This window comes from Phocoena phocoena, chromosome 6, assembly GCF_963924675.1.
Source record: "Phocoena phocoena chromosome 6, mPhoPho1.1, whole genome shotgun sequence".
Lineage (NCBI taxonomy): Eukaryota > Metazoa > Chordata > Mammalia > Artiodactyla > Phocoenidae > Phocoena > Phocoena phocoena.
The window spans coordinates 79,305,232-79,326,241 of record NC_089224.1 but is presented as its reverse complement, the minus strand read 5'-3'; positions in this window follow the sequence as shown (position 1 = coordinate 79,326,241).

The following is a 21,010-nucleotide window of genomic DNA, read 5'->3' as shown; positions in this document are numbered from 1 at the left end:
GACTTCTGATATGTTCTTTGTTCAAGCTCCCATAGGCAACTAAATTGTTTTCAGAAAACTATATTTCTGTCCTGCCAAGCTCCAGTTCTGAAAGTTGTCTAGTTCTTTTCCCCTCAGTAAATGTGCTTCTCATCGAAATCCTCATTTCCAGGATAGATCAAGTGCTGTGACAGCTCAAGTTCGTTAGACGTGATGTGCTTTGATGTTTTATTGCTTTTCTTTTTAATTTTTGTTTGAATGAGAAAAAGATTAATTTAACAGGTGTCCAGAATACTTGCAGTATAAATGAAGATTTGATTTTTGTATAAAAAATAATGCTGTAAAACAGGAATTGACCTTCATTTAGTTGATCTGAAAATAATACATAGCTGTGTGGGTTTTTTTAACAGGTTCATTGAGCATAATTCAGATTGTTTAAAATCATTTTTCCAGCAATGTTTGGATTCCTCTCTCATTCTTCTAGTGTGCTCAACATTGCCTCTTCCTGCAGTTGATGTCCTTGCTCTGTTTGCAGTAGCACAAGCTGCATAACTCCAGTCGGGACTGTAATGACTTGCTGCCAGCCTCACTCAGCTTTCAGTTGGCTCTGTGTCCGTTTTCTACTCAGTGTTAACTACTTGTTACTGCCGTGCTACTTGCCTTCCCTTGAAGACTCTATAAGCTCATCACAGCTTAGAGTTCAGTAAAGTCAATTCACACAGAAGCACAATTTTGCCCTTTTCCAGACACTGTTGCCTCTATCTAGTCATACAAGTAGGATTTTGTGTACCTTCTGTTTGCCCCTGTATTTGTCAGTGCATCAGAAATACATCTAAACAGTGGTAAAATGCACGTTACTTTTAAATCATTAGAATGTCCTCCACCTGTTCCTGATGAATCAAGTGTGTTAAAGACCAAAATTATTGGCGTAATAATCAGCTACATTACAAATCACGTATAGTTTAATCTTTATTTTTTTTAATTAAGAAATCATGTTTAAAATGGCAAAAGCCCATCTTATACATAGACTTTTATATAGCTGCAAAAAATTTATATCTGTACAGATCTAACATAACACTACTACACTCAGTATTCATTTTATTGAAGCATGCAAGTAAAGCACTTTTTCTAATTTATATAGATACCTAATTAACAAGGCACATTGTACTAATGACTAGGAAAAGTAGCTCTTTCCTCCCTCCCTCTGACAAATTCTTAATACCCCTTTTCCATTAAAATTTTGAGAGGTTGTTGGCAATTTAGGAGGCAGCAGGGTCTATTTTGGTAAAATCCTGAATGAATTGTTGCACTCTCGTGACTGATCTGTCTTTGGGAATGTCTTCTTTGCATGGGGCTCTTAAGGATGTGTGCAGACTTGCTTATTAAGTGGTTAGTGCATATTAGGAGCATACGTGCACGTGTTCTGAACCAGCTTAGACTAGACTAGCCACAGTGAGCAACTTTGTGGCTAGCAGAAGAGAAAGAACAGTTGATTCATACCCAGCTGTTGACACCTTGGGTGATGCACCAGATAGCAGGCAGATGTTGGTTTGTTGCCTTCTTCCTCTTTCCTCCTAAAACAATTTTGGCTTTACCACCTTAACTCTGCTGTGTTTTTTGTTTTTCTATGCATGAAATACCATCTTTGTTTGTTTGTTTTTAGCGCCCCCTCTTCCCCAAACAGAACAAAACAAAAAACAAGTCCTTCAGGTATCAAGATCTCATTAGGATTTTCTGTCCTGAATTTTTTTGAGCAAAATCTGGAAAACGTGAAAGCATATTTAGATTTTATACACTCTCTGAAATGTGATTTGTTAAGATTCTTATATTTGGGCCTCTTATAACATTTTGAAAGAGATCTACCAACTCACTTATGAGAATATTTTTCACAGATATCTTTAGGCCTGTTAGAAAGCTATTTTCCCCCTGTTGGTACATTTGGTTACCTCATTTTGCTGTTTCTTTCAGATTATGAAAGCTTACAGGGGTGTATCTTTGGAATCATTTGCTGAGTCATTTCCTCAAATCATACTCCATTGTATCAGTTAACATAGTTTTAAATGTACGTATTATAAATATCTGTAACCAAATCATTTGAAGGCTTGATAAATTTTTAACAAAGTTTGTACATTTTTTATGAAAGTTACTAGTAATGCTTTACTAAGTAGTGCAATGAATTTTTATTTTTAATCCCTGTGCCCAATTTTGGAGTTGAGAGGGTTGTTGGTAATAAATGTATGATGTACACTTAAAACATTCGGTTGTGTTTGGTGTTACTGTGTTAGGGAAGGGTAGGGGTTGTGTATGTTTGGAGGGAGGGGTGTAGAGAGGGATTCTCACAGGAAGATAGAGCTCTTGAGCTACTAGCAGCCAGATTTAACTTTTAGGCAGTAATTCGGATTTTTGTTTCTGTGTTTGTGTATAAACAACTTAGAAACATAAAAGCAACTTGCATTGTAACTCATATGGTACATATTTATATCTTTACAAAGGCCAAGACGATAGCTTAAGTGTAGGCATACACATGGTGTATAAGCTTATTGAACATAAAGGTTACATAAGTGGGCAGCTAGATTTCTTTCTGTGTATGTCAACTATAAGATGTAGGAAATAAGAGTACAAAAGATAATTGGGGGAGATGCAAGAGGGAGGAGATATAGGGATATATGTATATGTATAGCTGATTCACTTTGTTATAAAGCAGAAACTAACACACATTGTAAAGCAATTATACTCCAATAAAGATGTTTAAAAAAATAAACTATGGAAACCAAAAAAGATAATTGGGCAGATTTGTTCACATTAGCTATGTCTGACTTGTCAATATAATATGGAAAGAGGAGCCTCTGCTTATCATTTTCCATACATGTTTGTGTAATTGCTTTCCTTTGACTATAAAAGGAAGAAAGTAAAGCAGTCTATATATATGCTGAAAGTAGAAGTAAAATACCAAAAAAAAATATGAAGCTAATAGATCCCAATTCTCACTCTTTCAGGAAGCAGTCCTTTGGCTTAAGGTGATACCCTCAGACTGGCTCCAGTCCTCCCTTGACAGAAGCATTCAGAAAAGGGACTAAGTCCTGATGGTTTCCCTCATTTTCCCAGCATACTTGAAAGAGTGAGTGTTTGTGTTGGACTTTGAATGACTCAAAACTTGTACTGTCATACTGCAGAAGCATTTACTGCCCAGTCAGTACCTATGCACTCTCTCCCATCCCCCTTCCTACAGTAAGGCAGCGAGGCCCGTGCAGCTGGGTTTGACCAAAGGACTATAAGCTTAGGCCATGGGGGAGCATTTAAAAGCTAGCTCTCTTTTCCTCTGCCATGTTGATGGCATCCCTGGATCCTGAGCCACTGTCTGGAAGAGAGCTGTCCTAGAAAGCCACTGGACTCCACAGATTTTCTGCTAACAACAAATAGAGGTCCTTTAAACTACTCTTCATCAGGACTTTATCTTTGCCAGTTTATTTCCCCCCTTTACAAGTCTTTTTAGTCTTATTCTAACTACATTTTGATAATACTAATCCTCAAACGTGCCAACTAAACATCACTGGCTACAGTTAACTTTTACTAGATCACAAGATCTGATTTGCACCACAGGATAAAATTCTTTTGAATGTTTGTGGTCAGATCAGTATCAAATGTTTCAAGTCTCCTGTGTGCTTCAGACTAATGAACTGTATAGACAAGGATGTCCAATAGAAGTGTAATTAGCCACATACATAGTTTTTAAAATTTTAGTGGCTATTAAAATTTTAGTGGCTATGTTAAAAAATAAAAAGAAACAGTTTATAAAAAATATATTCAACCTAGCATACCCAAAATATTTCAATATGTAGTCAGTATAAAAGATTATTGAGATAACTTTGTATTTTCTCGTACCAAGTCTTTTAATCCAGTGTATAAATTGTATTTACAATACATCTCAATTTAGCTACATTTCAAATGCTCAAATAGCCACATGTGGATGGTGGCTACCATGTTGGACAGGACAGATCTAGATGCCAGGTTATCTGGTTTCCAAATAATTGAAGGTTACTCTTGATATCCCAAGGCTTCTTAATGTTTTCATTGCATGCCCTTATAAACTACAGTGTGATAGAAATATTTTACTCTTTGTAGAGTTGAATGTAACTCGTTGCTATATTCAATACATAAATACGTAAAAACCAGACATAGTTCCTGTGAACATCGTATATAGCTTCCCTGGCTAACATTCAAGAACAAAGCTCCTTGTTTGTCAGTTAATTCCCAAATCAAACATTTGCTTATAGCACCTTCAGGATTCATACTATTTAAAAGATTAACTTGCCAATCAGAAAATTGGGCGTTCTGAAGAGAGTAAGAAACTTTCAACCCACACAGAGAGGGTGGGGTGGATCCCAGCTGAGATTGCTTTACATGCAGTGCACGTGCTCTTAACCTTTCTCACGTGGCTGTCTCTTGCCTCCCAAACTGGCAGGAGATGTAGGAATAAGAAAGATTTGAAGAAAAAAAAATGAACTTAGTGACAGCAAGGGATATTGAATGTCATCTTATATTTTGGAAATATGCTGCAGAATCAGCATGGATGTTTTCTCACTACAAAGGGGGAGAGAATTAGGAGGAAGGAACCCACATTCCCTTCAAACCTCTGGTTCTTGGTCTACACATGGAAACACAGTATAGCGGCTGGTTAATAGAAGGACCTACAGCCCACACCCAGCACTCTGCCAGTACCCAACCAGGTATACAGTAAAGGTGTTTGTTTACCAGCTGCCTTCTTAGCCTCCCTTTCAGTGTTAGAATCCCTTCCCCACAGCCCTCCCTTAATAGTAAACTTAAGAGATTCTAAAGCAGCCTCCCTCTTCCCACTACCACAGTAATTTCAGGTTTAGATGAGAATAAGCTTTATATTATCCAGCCTTCTTGGTAGTTATTATCTTTTAATAAAGAAGAGTTCTCCAGACATGTGCCAAGTAGGTTTCTGACAGTGCCAACGTAATCCTGGTAATAATAGACATTTCTGTAGTCAGTGCAAGCAATATGGTGTCCACATGTTCTGGTTCTTTTTCTCCCCATCTGCTTTTGGATATGTTCATACTGGACTTCAGCTAAATCAGAGAACAATAACCTTGCCTCCATTACCAAAACAAAGCCAGCCTTGCCAAGAAAAAAATGTACCTCAATCTATGGCGATTCAGGCTCAGAATGCCCCAGTTTTGATATCAGTGAGGAGGAACGTAGATTGCATTTACTCTAATTCCACAATATCTAAAAGAAACTTGGATCCTCTCTCTAATCCAAGCTACTAAATTTTCGTTGGGGGAACAAATCAGAAAGGAAAAAGTGCAAGGTCAGTCAATTCCTGTTTCCCACAAAATAAGGAGAGATCCAAGTCCTTCCTAAGGAGTCTGCTATGAACAGACTATGCTACACAAGTTTTTATTAAGCACCAGCTTAGGCCAGGCAGCTTCAGAATCAAGAGGTCTTAATGTTTTAGTTTTCTATGACTGCAGTAACAAATTTCCACAAATTTGGTGACTTAGAACAAATTTAATCTCTCAGCTTTTGGGCCAGAGATTCAAAATCAGTGTTGGCAGCCTTGTTTTACCCTGGAGGCTCCGAGTGAGAATCTTCCGTGCTTCTTTCTCCTTCGAGTTCTTTGGCCTGTAGACACGAAACTCCAGTCTCTGCCTGTCTATACATGGGTCTTCACGTCTCCCCTGCATCTCTGTGTGTCTTCAACTGAATGGAAGTCCCCACACCTCTACATAGAAGTCAGCTATAGGGGTACCTCCAAGGGAAAGCCAGGTTTGTCCAATCTCAGTAAATTTTTTGAATCTGTTTCAATGAACTCAAAATTCCAGAATTTCTTTTCTTTTTTTTTACAATTTATTATTTTATTATTGGCTGTGTTGGGTCTTCGTTGCTGCGCACGGGCTTTCTCTAGTTGCGGTGGGCAGGGACTACTCTTCATTGGTGGTGCGTGGGCTTCTCACTGTGGTGGCTTCTCGTTGCAGAGCACGGGCTCTAGGCGCACGGGCTTCAATAGTTGTGGCAGGTGGGCTCAGTAGTTGCGGCTTGAGGGCTCTAGAGCACAGGCTCAGTAGTTGTGGTGCATGGGCTTAGTTGCTCCGCGGCATGTGGGATTTTCCTGGACCAGGGCTCGAACCTGTGTCCCCTGCATTGGCAGGCAGATTCTTAACCACTGCACCACCAGGGAAGTCCCCCAGAATTTCTTGTAAAGCATGACCAAAATAATTTTGACTTGGAAAGTGTTGAAGGGGCTCCTTCCTTTATCTTCAGTTCATTCTTGCAGCCAAAGATAAACCTCAGTCATGCTCTCACAGATTGATTCAGAGTAGCACAGCTTCCTAGTATATCCATGAAATTAACTGTGAGAGTTCAATATGAAATGTACCATCAGGTAAGTGAACAATTAGCAATTTTTTTAAAAAGGGGAGTGAATAAATAGGAACAAGCCTGCATTCTATGTCCCAGGTGTATGATTTGATCCATGAGGGTTCCTTTGTTGAATCAAAATCTGTTGAACCTTGAAAACATTATGGGAAGTGAAAGAAGCCAGATGAAAGGCCACATATGGTATGATTCCATTTATGTGAAATGTTAAAAGGCAAATCTGTAGACACAGAAAGTAGATTAGCAGTTGACTAGGCTGACTTAGGAGGGTTGGGGGTGACAGCCAAGGAGTATGGGTTTCTTCTTGGGGTAATGAAAGTATTCTGAAATTGTGATGGGGGCACAATTCTGTGAATATATTGAAAGCCATTGAATTGTACACTTTAAATGGGTGAACTGTATGTGAATTATATCTCAATAAAGCTGTTTTTCAAAAACACAACACAATACCCATCAGAATGTCTATAATTAAGAAGATTAACAATACCATGTGTTGGTGAGGACATGAAGCAAAGGGAGTTCTCATACACTGTTGATGAGAATATAAGTTGGGACAACCGAGTTAGAAAACTGCTTGATAGTATCTACTAAAGCTAAGCATATCCTATAACCCAGTAATCTCTCTCCTAGGTATACACCAAACAGAAATGCATACACAAAAAGTACGTACAAGAATGTTCACAGCAGACTCTAATAGCCCCAAACTGGAAACAACCCAAATTTTTACCAACTACTGAATTGATAAATTATGGTTGATTTTTGCAATGGTTTTTAAAACAGCAGAGAGAATAAAGTACAAATACACAGAGCAACATGGATGAATCTCAACGAATATATTGAATAAGACACAAAAGAATACATACTGATCATTCCAATTATTGAAATTTCAAAGTCAAGCAAAATGGGTCTATGCCATGAGAAGGCCTGACAGTGGTTATCCTTGGCAGCAGTGGTAGTGACTGAAAGGAGCAGAGGGCACAAGGGGCATCTGGGCTGTTAGGAATTTTCTGTTTGTTAATCTATGTGCTTCTTTGCACAGTGGTTCATTTGAGAAATTAATTGTAATCTATGCTTACGATTTGTTCAGTTTTCTGTATATATCATTTTATGAACTTTATTTTAAAAATAAATGGTAGGTCCCACTCTGTGACCCTTTGGTAGAAGCACAGGTATACAATGCACGTGGACAAATGAATTTTTATCTTTTTTTTTTTTTTTTGCCACATGGCTTGCAGGATCTTAGTTCCTCGACCAGGGATTGAACCAGGGCCCTCCTAACTACTGGACCACCGCCAGGGAACTCCAAATTTTTGTCATATTAAATGAGCCATACCAGGTACATCAATACCCCCAATGTTGCATCACATAAAACTTAAGCTCCCCAAATTAAACACTTCCCCATCCCAAAATATCTGTGTTTTGAATTTGCTTTTTAAGTTAAACAGAAAGTGTGAGAGCAGCAACAATATTTCCAGAATATTGCCTCCATGCTAATAAAAGGTAAGTATTTAAGCATGACATCTGCACCAGGGGGCACCGTTGTACAAAACCAGGTTCCAAATAAAAGCCTTTTAATGTACAGGTCAGGACTGATGTGGTTATAAACATCCAAAATCTGTTTTAAGGTTGCTTTTATTTACAGAAAGCATACATTAAAAAAATCTGTTTCCCCGAATAGTACAGGATCACTACAGCTAAAAGACTCCTTTCTTCAAGTGCCTTTGGCTGTTAACGGTCCTCTTCTCACTCCCATCTTCCTGTTTCTCTCTTGAGTTTCTTCTTTCTCCTGTCTCTCTGAGTTTCTTTGGCCTGCAGCTTTAATATCAGGGCTCCCTAGGACACGTCCCTCACCCTCTGGTTTTCTCATTCCGCACCCTTTCTCTTGAGTGACCGCATCCTGTCCTACTGATTCTTCCTGTTTCTCTCTTGAGTTTCTTCTCTCTCCTGTCTCTCTGAGTTTCTTTGGCCTGCAGCTTTAATATCAGGGCTCCCTAGGACACGTCCCTCACCCTCTGGTTTTCTCATTCCGCACCCTTTCTCTTGAGTGACCGCATCCTGTCCTACTGATTCAACTGATCAGTCCTCATGACCCAGAGATTCACATCTCCGGTCCCAGCTTCCCTCCAGAGTTTCTGCCTACTGAACATTTCCTCCTGAACTTCCGCCTCCCCGTTCCGAACAGCCCACAGGCACTCAAACTCAGTGCATCCAAATGTGAACTCATCAGATTTCCCCCAAACTTGTTTCTCCTCCTGCGTTCTCTGTTTCCATTGCTGACCCCACCACCCACCCAAATAACACAGCCAGAAACAGGGAAGTCGTCCCTGACTCATCCATCTTGTGCCTCTGTGACATCTAATCAGTCTCCCCTTTGTCTTCTCCCCTTCCTCCACATCCCCCTAGTTCAGGTTCCATCATCTGCCATTACAAGCTCTTGCTTCCAGCTATGCACCCCACCCCCTCATATTCAGACCTCTCCACAGCCTCCAAAACGAGTCCTTCAAAGTATTAATCTGGCTCCCTTCACCCCCATCCCCACCCATAGCCTCAAACCCTTAAAAGGCTCTCATTGCCTGCAGGACACAGTCCAAGCTTACAGCAGGAGCCCCTCTCCAACAAAAGCCCCATTTCGGTCTGCTGCTGACTGTGGTCCCAGCCTCAATGCCCAAGACCCCTTTGCCTTGTAACTTACCCTCTAACAGTATCAATCTGCTGAAGGTTTCCCCAGACACATCGTATTCTTTCTTTCTTTATATTTTCTCAAGCAGACCCCTCTGCCCGGAAGGCCTCTTCCTCCCTTGCTGTCTCCTCGCATGACTCAACTCAAGTATCACCAGAAGAACTTTCCTGGTACTGTAAGTCAGCTCAGGTGCTTTAACTCCTTTAACAGCTGGGATGAGCCATTTCTCTTCCCCAGGGCGTTGTCAGCACTTGTGGAGTTTGTTCGCTAGCCTGTGAGCATCTTGAGTCTGCACCGAGGCATGTCTTTACCTCTAGGGCCTAGCACAGAATCTGGTGCAGGGTAAAGGTTCAAGAAATGTTTCCTGAGTGAAGGAATGGAGAATGGCTCCCCAGCTTGAATGGTTAGGTAGGTGGCTGGTGGGAACAATCACCCAAGGGATGAATCTGCACGAGGAGCAGTTTTGACAAAAGTGAGGACGGGAGACGAGAGTGTGAAGGATGGGGGCCTGGCCTTTTAGACTCCCGGTGAAGTGCACACGCAAGGGCAGATGTCCAATGGGCAACTGGATGACCAGGTTTGGAGCTCTGGAGAGAAGCCTGGGCCATTGGGTTTTGGAAGCGTTCAATTGTGTCAGCTAAGAAGACAAGGCTGACTTCAGAGGCCTCAGGAGGGAGTCTCCTCAGGGCTGGCCGAGAGGTGGGGGACCAACCCTCCCTTCCTCATGAGCTAGAGCATGCTGACCTGGGCCAGGCTCCTGGTGGCTCTGAATAGTGGAAGATAAACAGACACTCCTTTACTCAAACATGCCAGGGAGAGGCTGCCCCAGCTGTCAGTGACTCTCCCAGTTCTGAGAGAACCGCACTTCCTGGATTCGCATGTGGGGTGAATTGGTTCAGGTCAACATTAACTCAGGCAGGTGAGAGCCTCGCCCCTCATACTGGCCTCACTCACTAGTAGACCCCGATCAGGAGCAAGCCCCGGCCTGGACACCGAACACAGATGCCATCAGTTCTTTGACCACCTAGGGTCCAGCAGGGCCGATTCTCCAGAGAGGGCCTTGCTTGCCCCCCAGGGGCTGGAGTGTTATGATCCTTCCCGGGAGTCCACCACCCAAACCCAACCTGGAACCAAAGGCCATGCTGGAGGAAATGCCCCAGAATTTCTTCACGACACAGCGTGGCAGAGCACTCTGAGGTCCCAAGGGACTATTTCATCCCGGGCTCTCATCCACTTTGAATTGCACAATAAACAGCCACAGGGGCTGCTTGGACCAAATGCCCACAGAGTAAAAAAGTAGGCAACCAGCAGAAGTTGTGGGTTCCAAGCTCCTTTCTCAGCAACCCACTAGCCGAAAGGTGTGATCCCTTTTGCTGTTCTGCAGAGAAAATACTGCTTCTGGTGTATCTGCTCAGCTCACCATGGCCTTACTTAGCTGACACCCATCCAAAGGGAGGCCAGGGGAGCGGCCATTTCGGATAACGTCATTCACCCCCTGTGTCGGGGTGTGCCTTCCCAGGATTTGGGGAGGAAGAAAAGGACAGTGACTTACTGGCCTCTTCTCCTGCCTCAAGGCCTGGAGAAGCAGAGAACATGTCTGCCGGAGGAGAGAAGAATGAAGCAGAAACACAGAAATGAGCGGAGACAAAAGAGAGTCTTGATGGCTCTTCAGTCCCTGGTTCTTTTCCCCCCTGTGTCTCAGCCCTCAGGCTCCACGAGATACCCTTGCATCCTTACGACAAATGTCCAGGGTTTTGACTCGGCTAAGTGCACTCCAACTCACTGAGAATCCTAATCAGTCCTGGAAATGTGCCACTAGTTAGCTCTGTGCCCATGGGTAATTTGCTTAACCTCTTTGGGCATCATTTCCTCATCTATCAACCGAGGATAATAAGGTTCTTCACAGGATCAAAGGAACTAAATCAGATAATGTAGTGCAAGGGAAAGTGCTGACGATAGTACCACCCACACAGCAGGCTCGTGACTGATGACTTTCCCATCGACTCCTTCCCTAAGAGATCAAAGGCCCCACAAAGATCTGGAGAGAAGACTCCAGAGTCATTCACATATTGGTGATGGGTGGTTGAAACCCAGAATTGGATGAAAAATCAGTTCTTTTTCCCCCTAAAAGAGGACTAGAGCATTGAGTGTCTTCTGAAACTGAAGAGGCAGCATCTTTCTCTGCACTATGTTCTTAGGATGGCAGATCTAGATGCTTGCCTAAAGGATATTTTTCATTACCTACCATTCCCTCATTTTTCCTTAAAGTCCCCACCAACCTCCCCATGCAGCACACATTCTCAGGAGGAAATGGACTTCAGTCCTGGCTCCAGGTGGGCCCTGGGTAGTTAAAGCCAGTGAGGACATTCCATTCCTCTGGGCACAGTCAGGGCTTTGAGGGGCAAGTTATGGTGAATCTCCAGCTCTTCCTTGGAATGTTGGTTCAGAAATGCCTTCTGTCCCCCTGGATGTAAACATGGATGTATGTGTCCCTTCTGGCTACCCAGAGTCATCCTACAGGGATTAGCCTCAGGATGAAGCTGACCCCATGAAGGCAAAGGAGATTTGTAAAGAAATGGGACCAAAGTTCACTTTCATCTGACTTCTGGCCATGTGAGCCAGCAAAGCCCCTGTTCAATTTGGCTTTTCTGTAACTGGCAAAATAGGATCATAACTGATAGAACCATGAAAACATCTTCTGGGATTCATGATTTCAAAAAGATAACCATAAACAGTGCCCGTGTTTAAACAGAAGCAGCACTAGTATTTGAGATGAAGGACAATTTATGCAAATTTCTCCCCAAACATCAGAGTTCTCAACCAAAGTTTTTACCCCAAGGAAATTCCTCTAATCACCTGGATTTAGCTATTACTCATATGTCAATAATGATCAGATTTGTGTCTCTCCTGAGCCTCAGATTGGATGTCCCCTTGGCAACTCAGAAAGAAGAGAGGTGCTCAAGTTGAAAGGCCTGGGCTGTTGATCAGGTCATCCTTCCAGAAGTTAGCCCTCTCAAATTGCAGTTGTCAGCAGCAGTAATCCTGAATTTCTGACCTTGTGTTAAAACCACATAGGGGTACAGAAATAGTTGCATATGGAGGCCCATGCCTGCCACGGTTACTTCAGCGTAAATTTTTAATAACCAGAAAGGCTAAGCGTGAGAGAGATCAAGAGAAAGACAACCTGTAGTCAAGCTGTTTTATAAAAGAAACTGTGTTATAAGGCAGGGCATTAGTTTTTTGCTGCATAACAAATTATTCCAAAACTTAACAGGTTAAAATAATAAACATGTATTATGTCACATGTCAGTTTCTGAGGCTCAGGAATCTAGCAGCGGCTTAGCTGGTTCTGGCTCAAGATGTGATTTAAGTGATTCACACTTCAAGGTGTGAATGAAGATGTGATTAAACTGTTAGCAGGGGCTGCAGTCTCTGGAGACTCGACTGGGGCTGAAAGGTCTGCATCCAAGCTCATTTTATGTGGTTGTTGGCAGCCCTCAGTCCCTCACTTATGGCCTCTCCATAGGGCTGCTTCACATGGTAGCTTGCTTCCCACAAAGCAAATGATCCAAGAAAGAGAGCTCAGGTCTTTCATAACCTGGTAAGCTTATAGCCTCATCTTGGAAGTGACATGACATCTCTTTTGCCATATTCTATTGGTCACACAGACCAGCCCTGGCACAGTGTGGCAAGGGACTACTCAAAGGTGTGGCTACTGGGAGGCAGGGATCAGCAGGGGCCTTCTTGGAGGCAGCACATTTCAAGATGTCCCGAGAGGCATAGGAGAACAACATAGGAGAACATCTCTAGGGGCACAGGAGAATAATTGTGCATCTCCTGGAGGTCTGGCACCAAAGTCCTAAGCAGCTAATTGCAAAGGAGAAATGTTCTTGATGTCTCCCAATTTATCCCTCTTGTATTAAATACTGAATAATCATGTTACATCACCTTTTCCACCAAAACTTTTACATAAATGAGATGCTCTCATAAACCCCGTGGCATACCTTGGGTATGTCCAGTGCTAAGCTTCTCCCAGTTTGAGAAGCAGGGCAGGGGGACCTATTCCAGGGCTGGTGGGATGGTCTGGGGAAGCCAAAATGACAACTGTTTAGAAGAATCAGCAACTAAATTAAAAGCCTGCCTGTGGTAGCTCGTAAGCATATGTACACATACACACACATACCCTCTTTCTGTCTCTGTTTCAGCTGAGACCCCAGAGGCTGAGAGTACATGATAGAGGCTTAATTCTCCTGCATCCCAAGAGAGGAGCCAGACCACATATGCAGGACATGCTAAGATGTCCTGAAACCAGCCTTGCTGACATTAATGCTCACCCCATCCAGCCCACAAGGGACAGAGGGCTGGAGAGTTACTGGAGTGCTGAGGCTTCCTGTCCCCTCTCCCCACACTCCCCACAGGGAGGGAGAGATGCTTCCCCTTTACCTAAAGTAATGTGAGAGGAACCTTCAGGGAACGACTAGAGGGCTTACATGTGCCCTCTGGACTTTGGGGGACAGAGGGGACAGGGTCTGATGCCTGGCTGAGAAGTGTAGCAGGGCTGCGTGGAGAGGCTGGGCAGGGCTGCACTGGCAGGAGCTGCCTTACCACAGACAGTGCTGGACAGCAAGCTTGAGAGTGAGCTCCCTGCATTTGAATTTCTAGAAGGATAGAACCCTGAACATTAGCAGCAACTCTCTCTGTAGAGCGGAGTGGAATTAGGGGTCAAAAGGTGTGGAAAGAAACTCTGATGTTTTAATCCAAATACTTCTATATTGCCCAAAATAAACATGTTTATATGTTACCATAAAAGGCGAAAATAAAGGAATTTTTAAAAAGTACATACAGGGCTTCCCTGGTGGCGCAGTGGTTGAGAATCTGCCTGCCAATACAGGGAACACGGGTTCGAGCTCTGGTCTGGGAAGATCCCACACGCCGCGGAGCAACTGGGCCCGTGGGCCACGACTACTGAGCCTGCGCGGCTGGAGCCTGTGCTCTGCAACAAGAGAGGCCACGACAGTGAGAGGCCCGCGCACCGCGATGAAGAGTGGCCCCCACTCGCCGCACCTAGAGAAAGCCCTCGCACAGAAACAAAGACCCAACACAGCCATAAATTAATTAATTAATTTTTTAAAAAATGACTGATTCACTTAGGATTAGACCAAAAAAAAAAAGTACATACGATGAACATATAACAATAAATGGTTTGCTCAAGGGGTAGTACTGAGAAACATTATTTCCAGTGATTTCAGATTTTCATTATGTTGAATTGTTTTACAATAAGCACGTTTTATTTTTAGAAGCAGAAAAATATCCAGAGATAGCACTGAATGAATGAATGAAAGCTACCAGAAAGACCAGCTTTGCATCCCTCTTCTCTCTCATTTAAATGCAGAACTCTGACTAGTTGGGTAGGACGGCAGCTGGCCAGTCCCGATCTCTGCTGTGGGGCAGCAGGTGTCAGGCCCAGAGAACTCCTGTTTTCTCTGGCTGCCCACACCGAGGAGGGGGCTTTCAGCCAGCACTGGGAACGGGTCTGTGCTCCTGACCAGCCACCGTGGGGACACCAGCACCTTGAGAGTCCTGGCTGTCTCTGGCTGGGACTCCGCCACCTGCCAGACCTCGCTGCTCCCTCAGTTCTCCCTGTGTGAGCCTGGCTCCCCAGAACCGCACCCACCTGCCCCCTTGCCCGTCCTCCCTCTTCCTCTTCCACTGATCTTCAACCATGGTTAACCTTCTGACGGGAAAGCCGAGGCACCCTGGGACAAGAGTCACCCGAGGTCAAGCAGCGGGTGAGAGGCAGGGCTGCCAGCTGCCAGCAGAGCCTCTCCCATCTGGTCCGCATCCCTCCCTGTTGGCTCATGGCCACACCCTTCCCTCCTCCAGGACTGACTTGGGTTAATGGGGTGGCCCCAGAGTCAACGTGTCCTTGACACATGGCCAGACTCCTCAATAGCCTTCTTAATGAAACGCGGAAGCTGCAAAGTTCAAGTGGGTGTTTAGTATTGAGCTTTGGCTCGTACACTCAGTGACCAAATAGCAATAGACTCATTGAACAAAGACCATAAAGTTCATCTCAGCCTTCTTAAGGAAAAGATGTTTGGGGTCTGGAAGTTTTTCAGTAGGCTGGGCAGGTAGGTGTTAGAAGCAGCCTGGGAGTTTTGAGCAGACAGCTGCTGAGTCTGTGAGGGGTACCCAAAGGCTATGGGCTCTGAGCCTCTGCTGGTTCAGCTCTAACTTATGAGCTTGGATTCGGCTATACAGCGTGTTGGGGGACGGCAGCGGGGAGTATCGGCCATGATCTTCCCTTTCTGCATGTCTCCGGGGCCCTCCACCCATTCTGCTCCCTACATCTCCATCCTGTTCTCAGGCCTTCAATCAACTTTTGAGGGCAAAAGACATGAGCAGCAAAGGGCTTTGTGTCTTCTTGTGTTTTCAGAACCTCCCTTTGCTGGCTGCTGTTCTGAGCTCTTAACCTTTCCGTGTGCTCTGACTCACCCCTCTGGCAGGCCGGCGAAGCCTATGGACCTCGTCTCACATTGCTGGTTCTAATGTAAAATAACCACAAAGGGCTATAGAGGGAACCGAGCATATGAGAATATAGTTATTAGAATATAAACAAATTTGTGATGTGGAAAAAATGCTAGTTTACTAATGCATTAAATGACACGATCTAGCAATAGGTCTAATTACGGCTGTGCTTTTGAAAAAGTGATGGATGTAAGTGATATTTCAGGGTCTCTGGGACAACCAGAGTATGATGGTGAAAGCATCTGTGATTCTAGTTGTGACAAAGTCACAGGTTCTCTGAAGCATGTAGTTTGTTACCCACATGCTTAACTGAAGGGCAATGTAAATTGCAGTTAGAAGTTAATGAAAATCAGGGTGTAATTTTTCCCTTGCTAAGGAAAAACAGACCCTCTCGGTTCTATCTGTGGGCCTCTGACTGTGAGCCCCCGAGTCAAGGCTTGTGCAGTGGGCTCTTTGCCTGGTAGTGCTGGCCTGGGTCTTGCAGCCTGGCTCCCCCTTTATTTTCACCTCTCTCTCTCTCTCTCTCTCTCTCTCTCTCTCTCTCTCTCTCTCTCTCACCCTCTCACCTCCTTTGGCCTCTTCTAAGTGCTATTCATGCAGGGCTAAATGTTACATTTTCCGATTAAGATTGACTTGGCAAGAGGCAGGAATTATGTATAACTTCCCCGAGCTTTCCATGAGTGTCAGACTCCAAACCCAGGTCTGTCAGTGTCCAAAATAAAGTTCTTCCCACTAGGCCTGGGGCTCTTCCCCCCAGAAGAGCAATGCCTGTCCCTGCCTCCCTCTGGCTGTAGAAAGTGTTCATCTAAACAAAGAGCGGGGCCTGTGATAGGGGGATTTTCAATCTGCCAGTGCACCTTGGGCAGCCGAGCGCTCCCTTGGCCTTGCCTGTCTGTTCTTCAAGGGCTTTGGCCTGGCGCACCCCAACATGTGCGGGTTTCAAAATGTCATTTGGCAAAGATTTAAAAATAATGCTCCCCCCATCGTCGGCACTGCCAAAACTGGAGAAAAGGATCCAACCCCAAACCTCTCCCTCCAGAGGCCAGACTTGCCTATGTTTATTGTCTCTGGGTACTGCAAACATTAATCAGACAGCCTCTTTGACCAGACACAGGGAAAATAAAGGTCACACTATCTCCCGCACACAGAGCTCTGAGGCTGAACAAAGCCAGACCCACAAAGGCAGACGTCTGCTTCTGCTCTCTTTGCCTCAGATTTAAAAACCTGTTCATTAGACCTCTTTCTGGATGGCTCACCTGGCCCCCATCAACACCCTTGTCACCCTGCTCTAGTTCACTGAGGGATCCAGACGGCCACCTGAGGTCCATTCGTGCATCTATTCACCCATTCACCAAATTCTCCTTGAATATGAAGGTATGTGTGTATCCTGGCGCTATGGGGATGAAACCAATCTCAGCTCACAATCATTGGATTAAATTCTCTTTTAAGAAAGGTCTTAAAGCCATGTTCTTGTGGTGCATTTTTATTTTTTCTAGAAACACTTTTAAAAAGAAGTTAGCTTGTATCAGAAAGCAATTTATACATAACCTATACATTATGGGTGATTGTTATTTTATTTTTTTTAACTTATTTTATTTATTTATTTTTATTTTTGGCTGCATTGGGTCTTTGTTGCTGCACGCAAGCTTTCTCTAGTTGTGGTGAGCGGGGGCTACTCTTTGTTGCAGGGCGCGGGCTTCTCATTGCGGTGGCTTCTCTTGTTTCGGAGGCTCTAGGCGTGCGGGCTTCAGTACTTGTGGCACACGGGCTCAGTAGTTGTGGCTCACGGGCTCTAGAGCGCAGACTCAGTAGTTGTGGCACACAGGCTTTGTTGCTCCGTGGCATGTGGGATCTTCCCAGACCAGGGCTCAAACCCGTGTCCCCTGCATTGGCACTTAACCACTGCTCCACCAGGGAAGCCCTGGCTGGTTGTTATAAATGCGAAACAGACAGAGCTTTAGTTCTGATCTGAAGGATTAGAGGGTGGAAATCTGGCCTCCCTCCCCTGGCAGCCAGTGCTCTCTAGGCCACCACAGGGACAGTCCCATGTAAACCCTTGGCTCCAGGAGTTTGTGTCTGGCTTAGCCTTATACCACCACCCTAACATGAAGCATGCCCCTGCTTCAGCCATCCTTTGAGGCCCAGTGGGAGCCTTTCCTGTCCACACTGAAGTGATGCCCTCTCCTCTGCATGGAGATACTGTTGCCTATGCTTTTTATCTGATGATAGTCTTGTGATTTTTATGACATTTCTTGCATTCTTGCCTTGCATGCATTTAACGTTGCTAAGTTATTTAATTCAGCCGTGCCTAGGTCTTCTCTCCAGGTTCTGAAGGTGCTTCTTTATAATATTTTTTACATCTGAACCCTTTTTTCAGTTAGCCCAAGCCCTTGTCACTTCATCCCTGAGTATAACCATTTATTTAGCATCAAGTGCCTACTTGATGCCAGGCCTTGTTCTTTTTTCTCTGCTTTATTGAGGTATAATTAACAAATAAAATTGTAAGGTATTTAAAATGTGGACATGATGATTTGTATATCTCTACATTGTGAAAGTACTCCTACCATTGAACTAATAAACACATCCATCACTTCATGTATTTACCAGTTTGTTTGTTTTTCTTGGTGAGAACACAAGTTCTTACTTTTTCAGCAAATTGCAATTGTACAAAACAGTATTATCAGTAGAGTCCCCACGTCACGTATTAGATCCTCAGGGCTTATTCATCTTATATCTGACAGTTTGTATACCAGCCTCCATACTGTTTTCCATAATGGATGTAACAATTTTCATCCCCACGAATAGTGCAAAAGGGCTCCCTTTTCTACACATCCTCACCAGCATTTATCTCTTGTCTTTCTCATAAGAGCCATTCCAACAGGTGTGAGGTGATATCTCACTGTGGGTTGGATTTGCATTTCCCTGATGATTAGCGATGTTGTGCACCTTCTCATGTATTTGTTGGCCATTTGTATGTCTTCTTTGGAGAAATGTCTATTCAAGTCCTTTGCCCATTTAAAAAAATATATTTATTTATTTGGCTGCGCTGGGTCTTAGCTGCGTCACGCAGGATCTTCATTGCCGCACGCGGGATCTTTAGTTGCAGCATTGCGAACTCTTAGTTGTGGCATGTGGGATCTAATTCCCTGATCGGGGATCGAACCCAGGCCCCCTGCACTGGGAGCGTGGAGTCTTAGCCACTGGAGCACCAGGGAAGTCCCCCTTTTGCCCATTTTTAAATGGGGTTATTTGGGAGTTTTTTTGCTATTGAATTGTATAACTTTCTTGTATATTTGGGGTATTACCACAGATATGTGGTTTGCAAATATTTTCTCTCATTCCGTAGGTTGCCTTTTCATTTTGTTTTTTTAACTCTTTTTTTTTTTTAATTTATTATGTTTTGGCTGCGTTTGGTCTTCATTGCTGTGCGCGAGCTTTCTCTAGTTGCGATGAGCGGGGGCTACTCTTTGTTGCAGTGTGGGCTTCTCATTGTGGTGGCTTCTCTTTGTTGCGGAGCACAGGCTCCAGGCACATGGGCTGCAGTAGTTGTGGCACGTGGGCTCAGTAGTTGTGCCTTGCGGGCTCTAGAGTGCAGGCTCAGTAGTTGTGGCGCACGGGCTTAGTTGCTCCACGGCATATGGGGTCTTCAGGGACCAGGGCTCGAACCCGTGTCCCCTGCACTGGCAGGCAGATTCTTTTTTTGTTGTTTTTCGTTTTGCGGTACGCAGGCCTCTCACTGTTGTGGCCTCTCCTGTTGCAGAGCACAGGCTCCGGACATGCAGGCTCAGCGACCATGGCTCACGGGCCCAGCCGCTCCGCGGCATGTGGGATCCTCCCGGACCAGGGCACGAACCCGTGTCCCCTGCATTGGCAGGCGGACTCTCAACCACTGCGCCACCAGGGAACCCCTGGCAGGCAGATTCTTAACCACTGCACCACCAGGGAAGTCCCTGCCTTTTCATTTTGTTGATGGTTTCCTTTCCTTTGCAGAAGCTTCTCAGCTTGATGTAGTGCTGCTTGTTTATTTTTGCTTTTGTTGCCTTTTCTTTTGGTGTCAATTCCCAAAAAAATCATCTCAAGACCAGTGTTAAGGAGCTTAGTCCCTATGTTTTCTTCCAGAGGTTTTACAGTTTCAGGTCAAGTCTTTAACCAATTTTGAGTTATTTTTTGTGTATTTTGTAAGACAGTGGTCCAATTTCATTCTTTTGCATGTGGCAGGCTAGTTTTCCCAACACCCTTTATTGAAGAAACTATCCTTTCCCCATTATATGTTCTTGGCTCCTTTGTCAAAAATTAATTGACATATATGCATGGGTTTATTTCTGGCCTCTCTAGTTTGTTTCATTGGTCTATGTCCATTTTCATGTCAATACCATACTGTTTTGATTACTATAGCTTTGTAATATAGTTTGAAATCAGGGTGCAGGATGCCTCCAGCTTTGTTCTTCCTCAAGATTGCTTTGGTTATTTGGAGTCTTTTCTTGTTCCATACAAATTTTAGAAGTTTTTTTCTGTGAAAATTCCATTGGAATCTCTAGAGGGATTACATTGAACCTATAGATAGTTTGGGGTAGCCCACTTAAAAACTGCTTCTTTGGGCTTCCCTGGTGGCACAGTGGTTAAGAGTCCGCCTGCCGATGCAGGGGACATGGGTTTGTGCCCCGGTCTGGGAAGATCCCACATGCCGTGGAGCAGCTGGGCCTGTGAGCCATGGCCACTGAGCCTGCGTGTCCGGAGCCTGTGCTCCGCAACGGGAGAGGCCACCACAGTGAGAGGCCCGTGTACCGCAAAAAAACAAAAAAAACAAAACAAAAAAACCTGCTTCTTTGTTTGCTATTGTCCTGGGAGCCTCGTGGATGCAAGCCCTCTTGGCTCTCAGAGCTGGGTGATCTGGGGGACTGTCCTTTGGGTGGCAGCCCTAAAAATTGGGGTGTGGACAAACTCCTTCTAGGGAGGTACTGATTACAATGTTATTGTTGGAGCAACTGGTTGGAGAAGACAGGGGAAGCGTCCACCAGCTTTCCTAAACTCCAGACTCTGGACTCTAGGAAGGATCGCAGCCAGCCCCTCGTTGTGTGCTAAATTAGAAGCCAGACCCTCAGGCAGCAGCTTGTAAAGTAAGCAATCAAACTTCTTTCATGGAAAGCCTAGGAGGTGGGCGTTTTTTTGAGCTCCCTCTGTGCTGAGCCCTGTGCAGGGATAGCTGCGGGGAACGCTCAGGCACGGATAAGGAACAGTTCGTTTGCTATAGTACTGTGGGTCTTGTGGACACCAGCCCCATTGTCTTTCAGAGCTAGGTGTTTTGCGGACCTGTCCTTCAGGTGGGAGTCTGAAAAGTTGGGGGGCTAGACACCTTGTTTTTAACCCAGTGAGACCCATTTTGGACTTCTGACTTCCAGAACTCTGAAATATGTGAGTTAA